The sequence below is a fragment of the Phoca vitulina genome, unplaced genomic scaffold (assembly GCF_004348235.1).
Source record: "Phoca vitulina isolate PV1807 unplaced genomic scaffold, GSC_HSeal_1.0 scaffold34, whole genome shotgun sequence".
Lineage (NCBI taxonomy): Eukaryota > Metazoa > Chordata > Mammalia > Carnivora > Phocidae > Phoca > Phoca vitulina.
Window position 1 is genome coordinate 884,510 of NW_022589737.1, and position 16,619 is coordinate 901,128.

The 16,619-nt window shown below is 50.7% G+C and overlaps 1 protein-coding gene across 5 annotated transcripts in view; it reads left to right on the top strand.

Annotated features, from left to right (window-relative positions):
* The window catches only part of PKNOX2 (PBX/knotted 1 homeobox 2), a 278,261-nt gene that overhangs the window by 13,004 nt on the left and 248,638 nt on the right, over nucleotides 1-16,619 (top strand). For 2 of the 5 annotated variants that reach the window (XM_032426347.1, XM_032426352.1), the window contains exon 1: nucleotides 9,249-9,333. The exons of 1 other annotated variant lie outside the window; for it this stretch is intronic. The gene's annotated coding sequence lies outside the window, so the exon portion shown is untranslated. Of the gene's footprint in view, nucleotides 1-9,248; nucleotides 9,334-9,964; nucleotides 10,787-16,619 lie in introns of those variants that run through there. 2 more of the 5 variants (XM_032426348.1, XM_032426349.1) reach the window with 2 other exon arrangements.

A 16,619-nucleotide genomic window follows, 5' to 3' on the forward strand; every position in this document is an offset into this window, starting at 1 on the left:
TGCCCAAGCTTCCATGACTGCAGTAGCTGGAGAATGCATGCACACAGACTTACATGATACTTGTAGACACAAACACCCCTGCTATACATGCTGGTTCAGACAGACAGATACACACATGCACACAGACACACATAGCTATGTCTGAGCACAATAGATCAAGCCATCAGCATTTATTAGGCAATTCACATAGGCTGAGGTTGCTACCAAGTGCTTGGAGATTGGGAAGGTAAGATAGATATATTTAATCCTTGCCTTTAAGAAGTTCCAAATCTGGTTGGGGAGCTAATGCATACATTTTTGAAATTTAACAACATGTACAAAGCAGCATTCAAGTGCATACTACTATAGTGGAAATGTGAGCCCACAAAATTCAAAAGGATACAGGACCTGAGTGTCCTGAATTAAGTAGAGTTTCTGGAATGGATGAGTTTTGACTTGAGTGTTGACATTCCCACCGTGCATTGTGATCGCAGCCAATGGAGATGCAGGCAGAAGACATGCTGAGTCTGTCAAGAGGACCTGTGGCCAAGAAGTGACACAGCATGTTTGCAAAATCACCAGGGAAGGGTGGAGCTTGATGACAAACCCTGGTTTGGTTAGACAAGGCAAGCTGACTCTCATTTGCCCCATTAAGGCAGGAGAGATTTGGGCTTGACCTTATCCTTCCCCCCTCCTGCCCAGTCTCAGTTTCTCTGCCTGTAGAACAGTGTGATCTGAAGACAGGGTTAGGCTTTCCTACATCTCCCTTGGTTGCTGAAAACCTGAGATCTCTGAGTTCAGGGACTGTGCTTTACTCATCTCTCTAGCCCAAGGACCTGGCAGGTGCCCGGCCAGCCTCGATGCTGGATGGGAGTCCATGAGCTCGTACATTTCTTAGAGGCTATCAGTGTATGCACGCTGAATGAGTGAACCAGAGAATGGTTCCTGGAGGCAGCCTGCCTGAGTCCACACACTGTTACTTCGTGAAAGCTTCCTCCCCTTATCTCAGCCTCATGGCGACATCATGGGAATGTGATTAGGCAGTGCATCTTGAGCGCTTAGCTTGGAGTCTGGCACTGAGCAAATCATCAATACATATTAGCTATTATTATTGTTGGTACTTTGTTTTGTTCTTCCTTGCTAAGCAAGCCATGCTCCCCATGCTGGGTACGTTGGGTATCTTGTTCCTTCATTTGGTCACTCTTTCTTACCCTCCCCCTGCAATGTGGTAAGGACCGGCTTCTGTGGCCTCACCCCTTTCCAGGGTTGTTGCTTGGTTCTCTGAGCCCTGCAGTCTGGCTGCTGTAAGTCTGGCTGCCAGAATGAAGTTGGGAGCGTGGCCATGCAAAATCCTCAGCTCAGGGAAGCTTAAGAGGTTGGACAGAGCATCAGAGGCAACAATGCTGGTAGGGTTCATCCCTGGAGACAGGGAGGAGATGGTTCAGTGTATGAGCAGAAGGAGGCAGGGCAGTCCTGTGCGAGGGGGTGATGGTGAGGTGGTAAGAACGGGAATAGAGCCAAGGGAGAGCACGGTGATGGCAGGGGTGACAACTGTGAAGGTGATGAGATGGCTGAAGGAGATGGGGGACGAGGGTTTAGTACAGGTCTTCAAGGAGAAAAGGTCTTTGTTTTGGAGAGAGTAGACATTTCAAAACTCCACAGAACCCTGTGGGTGGAGGAGGGGTGGTCCTAGCACCTTCCGCAGTCCGAGGGAGGAGGCGCCGAATGTCCTGCTGGCCTCCCCTCACTCCATCACCCCTCAGCCAGTCCCACGTGCTGGGAAGCAGAGTGGATTGAAGAGCTGGTGAGCCAGAGTGATACATTTATCATGTGATAAATGGTAACGATTTCAGCATCCAACATAGTTTATACCAAGACAAAAAACAAAGCCCAGAGGAGAGGCTTCAATAACAATAGAATGCAAGTCACATAGTAATTTAAAATTTTTTGGCAGTCCCATTAAAAAAGGTAAAAGGAACATGTGAAAAGATTTTTAATAGCCTATTTTAACTTAATTCAACGTATCCAAAGTATTATCAACTCAACATCTAATACATATAAAATAATTATTAATGGAATATTTTACTTTTTTTTTTTTTTTTTTGCACTAAGTCTTCTAAATCCATGATTACACTCATGGCACGTCTCAGTTTGGACCAGCTGCACTTCAAGTGCTTAGCTACTTGTGGCTAGTGGCCACTATGTGTTGGTCGGCACAGGTTTATACCTTCCTTTCTCAAATTTCTGTGGCCAAACTCTTGGGATGCCATTTCCCACAAGTGGCTCTTTTTGGAAATCATCATAGCATTTTACAGTCTAAATATTCTCTTTCTCAGTATTCTTCTTTCTCAGTTTCGTCAAACTGGCTGTAATACTGCCCACCCCTTGCTAGAAACTGGAAAAAGCTGCAGAATCACTTAAAACTCTTCTCTTTCCTTTCCTGCTTCCCACAGAGCCTCTCATCTGGAGTTAGAGCTGGGTAGCTCCCTTGAGAGAGAGAAAGAGAGTTGGGGGGGGGGGCAGTGCTTGAAGAAACTTCCAATATGTACATCACTACCATAAGAAAGATGGGGGTTTTTTGAAAGGCTTTGGGGACTATGTTATTCCCATATTAGAGAAGCTGGTTAGAGACAAGACCCAATTAATTGCCTATCATGTGCCCAGAGGACGGGTTGCATTCCCCCATGTTCCAGAGGGTGGGAGTGAAATGGGGAAGCAGAAAGGCTCTCTCAGGGTCAAAAAAAGTGAATCAGATACGGGCAAGGAGCCTAGACAGCCCAACTACCAGCTCAGAGCAGAATCCTGGAGCCCCACCTTTCAGGAGATGCATTTTCACATTGTGCAGACCCCCCAGCCCGTCTCTAAGAGGTGTGCCCTGATGCATTTCATCAGGAACAGAATTTTCCTCGCTTGGCCCTACCCGCCCCTCCCCCCCCAATACCACAGTCCCTCAAGGTTTCAGGGTCAGGAAGGAGGCCTTAGGAGAAGAGTAAGCACCCCCTTCCTCCCTTTCCTTGCTCCCATTATCTGTGTTTCCAGCCCTCAGAGCCTGTCACAGCATTCTCAGTAAACAATATCTCCGTTCCTCAGGCCAATTAAATAAGCACTATAATAAAGGCGCAGGCAAGTGCTGCCGAGGCCCTGGGTAAGGGCTATTAAATCTAATGGCTCCATTTGTTAGAGGGCCTCCCATGTGCCGGGGACTGTGCTGAGCTCTGCCTTCATTATTTTATCTAATCTCCATGGGCTCGTGAGCTGGATACTATTATCATCCTCATTTCATAAAGGCAGAAGCTGAGACTTGGAGAGTCTCCGCGACTTCCCAGAAACGTGGCTATCTTGTGACAGGGTAGAGATTCGAGCCAGGTCCGTGTGACTCCAAAGCTGGTGTTCTGTGCCGGGGGCTGGGGGTGGGGGTCAAAGAAGTTTTGAAAAGAGGTGGTGTTTCAGCTAAGTCTTAACAGCCCATGGGATTTGGGTGGGTAGGGAAAGAGGGAATTAAAAGTCAAGGCTGATGTGCTATGGTGAGCGCTGTGAATTGTGCAAGACTGTTGAATCACAGATCTGTACCTCTGAAACAAATAATGCAATATATGTTAAGAAAGAAAAAAAGAAGAAGATAGCAGGAGGGGAAGAATGAAGGGAGGGAAAATCGGAGGGGGAGACGAACCATGAGAGATGATGGACTCTGAAAACAAACTGAGGGTTCTAGAGGGGAGGGGGGTGGGAGGATGGGTTAGCCTGGTGATGGGTATTAAAGAGGGCACGTTCTGCATGGTGCACTGGGTGTTATGCACAAACAATGAATCATGGAACACTACATCAAAAACTAATGATGTAATGTATGGTGATTAACATTACAATAAAAAAAATTAAAAAAAAAAGTCAAGGCTGAGAGAAGAGCGTGAGCAAGTGCAGGGAGGGCTGGAGAGCACCAATTGTCCTGGCCTTCATGAGGGCTGGCTGGCATGGAAGTGTGCAAAGTTCTCCATTGCAGTGGGGATTTTTCTTTTTAATTAATAAGCTTTATTTTTTTAGAGCAATTTTTGGTTCACAGCAAAATGAACAGAAAGTACAGAGATTTCCCATGTACTTCCTGTCCCCCTTTCCCTGCACCATGCACAGCCTCCCCCACTATCAACATCCCCCACCAGTGCGGGATATTTTTTATAATGGACAAACCTATATTGACGCATCATTACCCATAGTTCATAGTTTACATGAGGGTTCACTCCTGGTGCTGTACATCCTGTGGATTTGGACAAATGTATAAGGACATGTATCCACCATTATAGTATCATACAGAGTACTTCACTGCCTTACAAACCTTCTGTGCTCTACCTTTTCACCCCTCCCCTGCCCCACACCCTGGCAACCACTGATCCTTTTACTGTCTCCGTGGTTTTGCTTTTTATGGAATGTCACATAGTTGGAATCATACATTATATAGCCTTTCCACATTGACTTCTTTCACTGAGTGATATGCATTTAAAGTTCCACCATGTCTTCTCATGGCTTAGTCACTCATTTCTTTTTAGTGTTGAATAATATTCCATTGTCTGAAAGTACCATAGTTTATTTATCCATTCACCTACTGAAGGACATCCTGGTTGCTTCCAAGATTTGGTAATTATGAATAAAGCTGCTGTAAACATCTGTGTGTAGGTTTTTGTGTGGGCTTTATAAGTTTTAAGTTCATTTGGGTGACTACTAAGGAGTACAATTGCTGGATCATATGGTAAGAGTATGCTAAGTTTTATAAGAAACTGCTACAATGTCTTCCAAAGTAGCTATATCATTTTGTATTCCCGCCAGCAATGAATGAGAATTTCTGCTGCTCCACGTTCTCACCAACATTTGGTGGTGTCGGTGTTTTGGATTTTGACCATTCTAATAAGCAGTATGATACCTTATTGCTTTATTTTGTAATTCCCTAATGACAAATGATGCTGAGCATCTTTTTATATGCTTACTTGCTGTCTCTATATCTTTGGTGAGTTGTCTGTTCAGATCTTTTGCCCATTTTTTAATTGGGTTGTTCATTTATTTAATGTTGAATTTTACGAGTTCTTTATATTTTTTTTTTGATAACAGGCCTTTATCAGATGTGTCTTGTAAATATTTTTTCCCATTCTGCAATTGTCTTCTCATTCTTTTCATGCAGCAGCTTTTAAAACAGATTCCTAGGCCCTTATCCAGATCAACTTTCTCCAGGAATGGAACCAGGAACCCAGAACTATAAAGAAGTTCCACAAAGGTTCTTAGGCAGGAAGTCCGTGGGCTAACACTGGGAACCACTGATGGTGGTGATGGGGAGATGTAGTCAGGGATACAGGAGATTAGCCTAGAAGATAGATCAGGGCTGGATAAGGAGGTAGAACTTGAATGCCATGCTAAGGAATGTGGCATTCAAGTCCCTTCTTTTTATTTTAAGTCCCAATAAACATTTTAGGCTAAATCTTTTTTTTTTTCCTAAAGATTTTATTTATTTGACACAGAGAGAGAGAGCACAAGCAGGAGGAAAGGCAGAGGCAGAGGGAGAAGCAGGCTCCCCACTGAGCAAGGGTCCCGATGCAGGGCTTGATCCCAGGACCCAGAGATCATGACCTGAGCTGAAGGCAGACGCTTAACCCACTGAGCCACCCAGGCACCACTTTTTTAGGCTAAATCTTATAGGAGATGGTTTCTTGAGGGGACACCAAGGTGTGATCCAACCTTTGTTTTAGGAAGAACACTCTGGTGATAGTATATAGGAAGTATTGGGGATATTGGTGGCATTAGACCCAGTTAGGGAATCATCAAAATATTCATATTCCAGGTGACTGGTTTTAAGTCCCTCAGCTGGGCTGGGGCAATGATGGAGAAAAAAGTTCCATTCACTTCAACGCAACAAGTATTTCTTTAATGTTTTCAGGACTAAGCACTATACCAAGGTTCTAAGGATTCTAAGATGAAATAGATATTGTCCCCATCCTCAGAGAACTCACAATCAAGATTCACCAAAAATAATTAAGTTGAGAATAGAGGGAACTGGTGTGTGGAACTAAATTTTGTCTCCCCCCGCCCCCCCCCCGCCCCCACACACAAATTCAAAGCTCTTACTCCCAACGTGACTGTGTTTGGAGATAGGGGCTTTAAGGAGGTAATGAAAGTTACATGAAGTCAGAAGAGGGGGTCCCTAATCCAGTAGGAATGGTGCACTTGTAAAAAGAGAAAGACATCAGAAATTGCTCTCTCCCTCTGGTACACACAGAGGAAAGGCCATGTAAGGACACAGCAAGAAAGTCCCATCGCAAGCCAGGAGGAGAGGTCTCACCAGGAACCAATCCTCCTGGCACCTTGATCTTGGACTTCCAGTTTCCAGAACTGTGAGAAAATAAACGTCTGTTGTTCAGGCCACCTGCCCTGTGGTACTTTGTTACGGTGGCCTGAGCAGACTAATACAGACAAGTTTAAATTTTATCCACAGGCTGATAATGACAGGACTCAGTTAGGCCATTGATTGTAGATGTCCACAGCTCAGAGGGGACAATCTGGGCTGGTATGAATTGCTTATCCTAAAGACAAATCAGGTGCAGACAGAGTGAGAAAAGGGCCCAGAACCGAGCCATAGGAACAGCAACATTTAAGAGTGATGACTGGGATTGGGAGGAGCTCCTGTTTGCTCACAATGTTGATGTGTTGGTGACTTACATGACATGTGTGCCCCTCTCCACCCTCTTCATCCTCAGAAGGATGATGGGGGAGAGACTGTAGAGTATGTGAAGTGCGTTCTATAGACTTAATTTCTGCTCTGTCCCTTCTCTACTCGCTGCCAGAGCCAACATTTAGATATGGAACTCCTGGAATTTGACATGTTGTTGATTCATGTGTTCAGTAAGTATTCACTAGCTTGTGTCGTCTGTCGGATTCTTGTATTATTATCATTTAATGTTTTATGTAGTGGTGCTTTGCCTTCTTCAGCTAGAACGAAAGCTCCTTGAAGACAGGAACTGTAACTTGAACTTCTTTGCTTCTGCTCTTTATCCTCAGCTGGGGCACACAGCTGAGCTTCCAGTGGGTGCAGGACAAATGTTTGCTTTGAATGATTATGGGAACGATGGTTACATTTAGGTAATCATTTTTTAAGCCTTTGCAAATTACAAATGTAGTTAAAGCAAGATACATTTATTTTAAATTACAGTGTACAGTGTAAGGCATCAAAAGGGTATTAGTAGGAATCACGGTATTTAAAAGACTCCAAAAATTAACAGCTCATGGCAATGGATCTCCCGTATCAAGAAAGAGCTGGGCACAGAGCTAGATTTAAAAAATGAGGGGTGTGACAAGTGTGAATCAGTGATGCATGGCTGTTGCCTGCAGTACTATTTATGGCTCACTGACACCTCTCTGATGGGGTTAAGTATTTACGGTCAGCCTGATTCTCCCCTCTGACTCTGCAGGCTACAGCAACTCACTGGGCGCCCCGAGAAAGAGAGAAAACCTTCCCTCCAGGGCTCCCAGGCAGGGGCAAATGGATCTCCCCTCCCCCTCCTGTATCTGAAGAGGGCTTCCCTCTGAGAGTTTATGGCAGCCTGACCTCCAGCCTCTGGGTTGGAGAATCAAGAGCCGCTTCTGTACTACATAAAAAGGGCAAGTGCATTCATTATTATTATATTATTATACAATGTATAATATATAATAGCGATTATGCTGTCAGCAGCCAGAGTCTCTGACCACAGATCAGAGGCTGGGGTGACATAAATCCACCTAGTGAAGTCTTTGGAGGTTCCAGGTGAAGGTGAGAGGATTCAACTCCATCTATAAAAGGGGCTCTCAGTGAAGACTTTCTTCCACAAGGAACTTTGGAGTTTGAATTTGGGAGGGACTGGGGAGATCTGGACAAAGAGTATTTAGTGTATCTGGGATATGATGCAGAAAAGGCCTCAACCGCCTCTTCTGAGCCCTGGAATGCTAATAGCTCTCATCCTGGCTCAGGATGGAGGCAGATGAGGAGTGACCCAGAGGCCTGCAAAGAGTGAAGGGGGAGCCTTCAACTTCTTGGGTCAGATTCTTTACTGAAAACCTGGCCTGCTTGGGTTTCACTTTCTGCTTTCCTTGCTTACATCAGTGTCTTTGTCTAGGCTTTATCCAGGCCCCCTGCCTGCTCTGGGGTCAGAGGATCAATCGCTGCCTGACTGTGGCTGAACGGGCTCCTCTATGGGGAGCAAGGAGCAAAAGTCAAGGGGGAAGGGGTTCTCTTTTCCCTTTATGCAGAGGGCCATGTGCTAAGTTGTGGAAGCAAGCAAGCCTGCATCTGTAGGTGGCTGGGTGCCTATGCCTGGCACTTAGTAGGACCGTAATCTTTTTGGAATGAAAGAAAGCACATGTATGACAATGCAAGCTTGCACTGGTCTTCTTAGACGGCGCCAGTGTGAATTTCTTCCGTGAAGTAGAAGGAAGCCACCCTAGCCGGCCCAGGCCGAAACAGCCCAGCTGGTCGCTCCCTTTATATTACACCACCCCGACCCTCAGAACTCTGGGACTTTTTAGAATGAAAATAGCAATGGCTTAGAATAGGCTTGCCAGGCATTTGCAAAGAAGTGATTTACTAACAAGGCCTCTACACCCTTTTATCTCTCCCTCTGCCCCACCCCATTACAGTCTCCCCTCGGTGAGCCAAACGCCCCAGGAAGCCCACAGCAGAAAAAGCTCTTGAGAATAGGAATAACTAACCAGAGTGTCATCTGAGCACCTTTTCTGGGGCCAGGGTAATGAGAATTATTCAAATGCAATCATAAAAATGAGGCCATCAGGCAGGAATGGGGTGGGGGTGCGGGGGGAGGAGTGGTGGTGGAGGGAAGGATTCCTCGCCAGCTTTAAGTTTCATGATTTCGGGGGAGTTCTCTCGGGGTGCACGGAAAATTCCCCCTCCTCGCCATCCCCTGAGCCCAGGAGGTCGTGCCAGTTGGCCTCGGTGGTTTGCAGAGAGGACGCGGCGTGGGGGTGGGGTGGCGGGGGCGGGGGCGGTGTCCCCAGTCCGGAGGGCGTCCGCCGCGTCCCTTGGCCAGCGGCGGGCTAGCAGTGCGCGGCTTCCTCTCCAGCGCCGTTCGGCCTCCCGCCAGCAGGAGCGGGCCCGCGCTCGGAAAAGCCTCCAGTAGAGGGAGACACTCCAGCTGCGGCTCCGACTTGGAAGCGCCGGGCCGGGAGTGGGTGGGGGCGAGGGGGGTGGGGAGAGAGGGGGGAGTGGGGCGAGGGGAGGTGTGTGGGGGGGCTCCGGGGGGCGGGTCCCTGTGCCGCTGACGTCCCGAGCAGTGCTGGGAAGTATAGGCTGTGTTGTCACGCCGGTGTCAGTCTGATGAAGATTGGCATCAGGTAAGCTGTCATTCATTTCCATGTCAGAGACGCTTTTGCAGGCGGCGGCGGCGGCGCGGCGGCGGCTGCTGCTGCTGCGGGCGGCTGCCTCAGAGCGCGTGTGTTTTATTCCAGTCCCCAAGCCAGAGTATTATTCATTGCGACAGGGCAAGGAGGAGAGAGGGAGAGAGGGAGGCAGCAGGGAGGAGAGAGAGGGAGGCAGCAGGGAGGAGGGAGGCAGGGAGCAGAGAGGGACGGCGGGAGCGTGCAGAGAGAAGCTGGGGAAGCGCCGGGAGAGCGCGGAGCGAAGCAGCGCGAGCGGCGCCGAGGCCCGGGAAGGAGGCGGCCGGAGCCGTGCGGCCCGCCCGAGCCCCGGCCCGGCCCGCGCGCAGCCCCGCCGCCGCCGCCGCCGCCGCCGCCGCCGCCGCCTCCTCGCCCCGCTCGGGCCCGTGGCCGGGCGCGCATTGTCCGCGGGTGCAAGGAGAGGGGCTGCGGACTCGGACAGCCGCGGGCCCGAGACACCGTGGCGGGCGGGCGGGCGGGGAGCCGTGCGCCGCGAAAGCCGGGGGGCCAGAGAGTAGGGACCGGCGCGCGGGCCGGAGCCCGGGGGCAGGCAGCTCGGGGCTGGGCGCTCCGCGGGCGAGGCTGGGAACCGCGGGCCGGCTCCACGTTCGCCTGCTCCCGGCTTCGGGCGCCCTTTGGGCCGGCGCTTGCTCGGCGCCACCGGCCGGGAGCTGCCTTACGGGCGGCTGCGAGCAGGAGCAGCCCCAGCCTCGGGCCGTGTGACCGGAGTGGAGGAGCCGCGGCCGCGCGTCCCGCCCGGCCTGGGGAGCCAGGGCGAGTGGGGTTTTGCCCGCGGATCGGTGGGGACGGCGCAACTCGAGCTGTGGTTCAGGGCAATCGGGCTCCCAGGGGCCACGCTCAGGGACCCTCGCCCCTGGAGGAGCGATTTGTAGGGTAACTGGCTTTCGGCGGATTGTTGGGAGTCTTTGGCGAGGTCGGGGAGGCGTAGGGGCCCAGGGCGAGGTTTGGGAATAAGGAGCCCTCCTGGCCTGAGAACTAGGACACGAGTTCGTAAAAGGGGGGACGGAAAGCGCCCAACAGCCGTGAGCTGAGGGGGATGGGGCAGAGTCCCGAGTCTGCCGCGCAAAGTTTGCGTTTCTTTCGGGTTGGGCGAGTGGGGTTCTCCTGACTCCCGAACCCGAGGAAGAAACGAGCGAAGCGGGCAGTCCTTTCTGGGGGCTCTGGGCGAGAGAGACCGAGGTTCCTGAGCGGTGGGGACACGGGCTAGGAATGGCAGTGGGGCGGGGGGTGGCCGGTGGTGGTGCAGCAGCCCTGAATCAGGGCTGGGCTTCAGGGCCACGCTAGAGTTGGGTTGTAGGATTCAGGCTGTTTTCAGAAGCGGGACTGAAGAGGGGCTGCTGAGTAGCTTAGGGATCGGATCTACACCCCCGGCCAGAGCAGGCGGCTGGAGGTAGGAGTTGGGGGCCTGGGCTTACATCTGAGGCTGGACTCGGCGGAACTGGTGGCGTTTTTAGTATTTTGCCACGGGATCACGGCTTTTTATTGGGATGAGGCTATTGAAATTTGGGGGAGGGTCGCGCGAGCGGGTCCCCATGCTCCGTGGGTGGAAAAACGTTTAGGCAGGCGATGAAAGTAGTTGATCCGGGCCATGGCAGGCGAGCCCCGAATTTCTGCTGCTTCTCCCCGAAAGCGGATCTGGAGCAGAGGACTTGAGGCGCGCAGGACCCGGTCCTAGGAGAAAGATTCCGGGAAGCGGACAAATCGAAGGGACGTTCTGGGTGAAGCGACAGGGCAGCCTCACAGGGCTCGAAGTGGATCCGAGGACCGACCCTGGCGGCTCTGCGGGTTCTGGAAGCCACTTGGGGGGCTGCGGGCGCAGCGCGGCGGGCGGGTGCGGGTGGCCCGCAGGGACCGCGGCCTGCGCGGGGGGCGCTAGCTGCGAGGTGCCGCATCGCGCCCGGGGAGTCCGGGCTGCGGCCGAGGGCAAGGCGGGCTCGAACTCCGGCGTCCTAGCCGGAGCCCCGGGCTCTAGACCCGCAGGCGCTGCCGGTGCTTCCTTCCCCCCGGCGCAGCGGGGAAGCCCACACGCCGGGCGGCCTGTGTGTTCAGCCTGGGAAACGGGGGCGCTCTGGGTCTTCTGCCCTCACCCCACTTGCCTCGGGGACTTCTCCAGCGTGTTGACTTTTCGGTTATCGAGTGCTCTCCAACTGGTGGAAGCCAAAAGCTTCACATTTTAGGCAGATCTAGGCGACCCTCCCCTCCCCAAAGCTGAGGAAATGATGGTATTCAAACACACGATATATTACGCAAAGCCCTAGCCCCTAGCCCTCTCGCTTACCCTGCCATTCCGGCCTTCCAGAGGCCTCAGGGCCTCAGGGAGAGGGAAGGGGGCCTCCTCCTGTCTCTGGACTCGTGATCTCCCCACTCGAGCTGCACCCGGCAACCCCACTCTATACCCGCATGGCTCAGGCCTAGCTCGGGCGGTGGGAGAGAAGTCCGAACCGGGGAGGGAGGTTATCCCTCTGGCCAACTAGGGAAGCGAAGTGTGTAAGGGGCTGTGCGAAAGGAAGATCTGAAATTTCCTTTTTGCAGTCTTGAGCCCACAGTCCCAGCCTTCCGCACCCCTCGCTCAGGCAGCCAGACGGCGCTGCGGGGACTCAGAAGACGCGGGACCCACGAGTGGCCGCAGCGGCCTCGGGCCTCGGGCCTCGGGCCTCGCGACTGCCCCGCGGGCAGCGAAGCTCCGAGGCTGTTTTTTTTTTTTGCAGGCCTGGAATTCGTGAGCTCTCCCTCCGGGAGCCAGAGGGCGGGAGGGAGCCATGACCCCACGGAGACTCCCCAGTCACCGCCTCCCCTTTGTGAGCGCGAAAGGCATGAAAGCCCAGAGAAAGAGAAGCTGCTCAGAATAAGGGGCAGGGGGTTACTGGAGGGAGATGGGCCCGGCCAGTGCTCACAGTAAAATGCCTCGTGCAAATTGCACTGAAGTGTACCCAACTTGAGACTGGCTGTTTTATGATCCTTTCTGGGAGTTTACTGCTCCATGCTTTTAAGTCTATAGATTGCTTTAAGTTAATGAAAGTGGTGCTTTCAAAAGGGGCTTTTATTGTGCGGCAGTGGCTGGGGTCCCCTTTACTCTTCCAAAATGGGCCTGTTTAAAAAGAGGGAGGCTCCTGGAGTTCCCACGTGGACAGAGCTTGGGGAAGGGTGCCATGTGACAATGAGGATTAATAAAAAATCAATGTCCCAAGTAATTCAGAAAGACGAGTTTACTTCTTTTCCCAGTGCAGGGTCACCTGTGCCTTCTGATACTGCCTTTTGGACTTACACTGAGCCTGACTTTAAGTGCTGCCTGGTGCCTCCCCCTTACACCCTGTCTCAACACTGCTTTATGTAGGCCTGACCCTGTTCAATTAAACTCAAACTGGATTTCAACTGGCTGCCAATTCAAACTGCAACTAAAATATTTACTTGGGGCCCGGGGGGGGGGGGGGGCGGGGGGGGGCTTTGCCTTGCATTTAGTAAGACAAATGTGTTAAAATGTCAGGGAGAAAGGCTGGGAACCTTGAGAAGAAACATGGAAGGCTATTTTTCAGCGCTTTCCCCTTTTTCAATCTATTTGGCACAAAAGGTGAGAGGACAAGGTTTTTGACTAGGTCCTAACACAGAAACTGCAGTGGGGCTGGGCTGTGGCTTTGACCACATGTCATAACCATTTAAACTGTGGTTAGTTGTTCAAAGCTCAAAGCTTCTCCAAGCTGGGTTTCATTAACTCTACACCAGTTGCCTGGAAGTTCAGTAGCAATAAATTGTATAAACACATTTGAAGTAAGTTAGTGATGAAATAAGGAGAATTACTGTCTTGTGAGTGGAGAATCCTGAATTCATGGAGTTTTAACTTAACTGGAAACATACCTCCTCTCCCTTGGCCTTGATGTTTATGGGTGCACCAGAGTGTGTGTTAAATTTCTGTCTGCCATGTCCATCTTCAGCCTGGGACTGTAACTCATTAGGGACCAAGGCATGCCTAGAAAGCAAAAAGGCTGGTTTTTTAAAGGGGGCTCTATTAGCCTGGTTTAGAAACCAAACCAAACCCATCAACCTGACTTCCTTACCCTGGGTGAATGCAACATAAACAGCAGCAGAGCAGGCCAAATTAGATTTTTAAACGTTAGCGGCTTAATAATACTGTGTTGTTAGCAATTGAATTTGTTTTTATTAAAGAAACAACCTATAAAATTTATAGGCTTCCAACATGTTGCAAGATTTCCTTGCTATTTATTTAGTGCCCCCCCCCCAATTCTATCTCCGATTTCAAACTTTTGTTCCTGATTAATTTAAAGCACATTTTCTAAATTAGTTCGAGGAAGGTGAGAAATGCTGTTATAAGTTTTCCTTTTTCCTATGCTGTGTGGCACAAGGACTGTGATGCTGTAAGATATATATAAATGTGTGATGTAATTGCTGGAGGTGACGGCATGTGAAGCCAAGTGTCTGGATCAAACAAAATGCAGATCAGAGTATGGAGAGGGCGAAGCGATGCCACGGAGGAAAAGCAGAGGAAGTTATACGGAAAATGAAATCATCGTGAGCCACCGTCAGCCTTGGTTCTAGCCAACACACCATGCTTTGTATAAAAACACTTCACATGTGATCTGTGACTTATTGAAGATTGAATTATATTGAGAAGCAGAATTTAGAGGGAGTAACTGCCCTGGCTGGTCTCTGGTCAGGATGCATGGCCGGACTTGTTGCGATGGGGATCTGCTAATTTAATTAAATCTAATACCTGGTGGGAAAGGGAGGAAGGAGATAATCAAGGTTGGCAGGTCAGCATGCTGAGCTAGTGTTTAAGCTGAAACTGGGGGGCCTGGTGGTTTTATGCTCTGTTACTGTCTGGCTACATGACTCCAGCGGGTCACCTAGCTTCTGGATCTCGGTTTCTTCATCTGTAAAGTGGAATGTATCGCACGAGTCCCTCATTAGGCTACCGAGGGGCGAATCTTGCATGACTCCCTGACTCCTGCACTGGGTGCGCTCTAAATAATAAAGGAAACGAAGAGAGGCTTCTGAGCAGCAGAGTCACATTCTTCCCTGTGTTTTCTTTCCCTGCCTGATCCAGAGCCTTTCTTTCCCCACAACTCCCAGGAGTTCTGAGACTGGGGGCGAAGGGGCTGAAGGCCTGCCTTTCTTTATATCCTGGAATTTGAAAACCCCATTGCGATCCCCAAATCCCCCTGCACTTTATCAGGAGGGGCAGTTAAGTTGGGGGAACCAGCGGTGCTTCTCCCCAGTGGTGCCACCTGGAAGAGCTTCCAAGCATCCGATAAACGCAGAATCTGACTTATCAGAAATTCAGCCCCTTCCCTTTGTGCCAGCGGAAAGAAGAGGCCTGAGCCTGGACTGGTGTGTGACATCTGGTCGGGCTGGGGGGATGGGCACTGGTCCGGAGCTAGCCGCAGCTTGAACCTCACTTAGCAGTCTCCATGCTAGCAGATCAAAGCAGGTTCTGGGCCAGAAAGCCCAAGAAGTTACACCCAGCACTTACACAAAAGTGTATCCGCACTTGGAGTCTCCTCCTGTTCCCATGCCTGGTATTTCAGTGCTAGCCCTGATACTGGAGACGTGGCTCCAGTGGAATGCTTGCCTTTAATTCTCCCTCATCCATGGGGACGTCTTGGGGGTAATTTTTTCCTCCACATATCCTCCTCCAGCGGTCTTGAGCAACATCTTAGTCTCTGTTCTGATCGGGGGTGAGAGTGGGGAGATGCAGGGTGGAGGTAGAAGGAGCAACGGTTTTGCTAAGGGAATGCATACGAGTTGGAGGGTACAGTCCTTCTCCCAGAGCTTTTTATCCTTCCAGATCCCCCAGGAGTAAGGGAGAAGCAAGCCGTCGGGCAGCTCGGGAAGAGCTCGCGGCTGCAAATGTGCTGTCTTCAGGGGGATCTGCTGTTTGGCTTGGATGCCTCACTGCAGGCCCTGCCTGACTGGGTTTCTAATTACAAGAAGGCCATTTCTACTAAGACCTATCTCACTAAAAACACATCCCTGTGTGTAATAAGAAACCCTAAACCAGGCAGGATATTTTAAAACTGAAGCAACGAAGATTAGATTAAGTCTCCACCAAACAGCTTCGTTCTCATATTATTTTTGGCTGGAATGTGGAGAAAAGCAGCTGGCCCTGGGGCCTGGAGCAGGATCTTTTGAGGGTTCGGATGGGGCTGGAGTGGGTGGTGGAACTGGTAGTTTCTCTGCTTAATAGGAATGTGGCCAATTTCAGTACAGCTCAGACAAGGTGGCAGAGGCACCCAGCGTGGATGAGGGAGCCCCCCCGGGGTTGGGAGAGGCCAGATCCACCTGGGCCAGAGAGTGGCCTCAGAATCAGCAGATCACAGAGCACCGAGAACACTTTTAAATCCCCCCGCCTCATTAAGATCTAGTCTTTTGTGTTCAGCTCATGCTTCCACTCCCAGTCCTATCCCAGGCCTAGTAAACCCACCCATCCTCCACATGGCCGTTGGAGGAACTTTAATACATTGGGTACTTCTCTGGTTGGAGAGAAGGAACAAATCAGTGTCCAAGATTCCTGGAAATAGAGCCTAGGAACCTGACTTCACAAGCCCTTTTCCTGTCCTGCCGGGGAGAGGCGGCATGGTCTTCATTCATTCCTTTGTTCCTTCGTCCAGCAAATAGTTATAGCCTGTCTCCTGTATGTAGGCCTGGTACGGTTCTAGGCTTTGAGGCTACAAGCAGCAAAACCAAACAGGACAAAAGCATGTAGCACGAAATCCCTGTCTTCTAGGAGCTTGCCGGCTGTGGACAGAGTACCGAGCATGGGCTTAGCCTCAGATAAAACTGCCCCCAGAGCCTAGCTCTGCTAGTTTCTAATTGTAAGAATTTAGACACTAGCTTTTCCACCCGTAAAGGGAGAAATAAAAAAATATAAAGCTCAAAGAATTGCGGAGAGAGCATTTGTAAAGTACCTAGCAGTGTCTGGCATACAGCAGAGGCTCAATCAGGTTCCTTTCCCTCCCCATGTTATTTTGGACGGAGGATCCAGTTGGTGGATTACCCAGCTTCCCCGTTCCCCTTCTTTTTCGCTTCCCCGGGGACATGGCCTGAGGCCTTTCACAGGTCACTGGCACCATCAACAACCGTTGAACAGCCAGTCACACTGTGGCCTGGTGCTGCCCCGCTGCGTGCTGACCCCAGCCAGGGCCGTGGTAGATGTAGACACACAGACCCTGTCCTCAGGCAGTGTGCGGTTTGCGGGTGGACAGACTCAA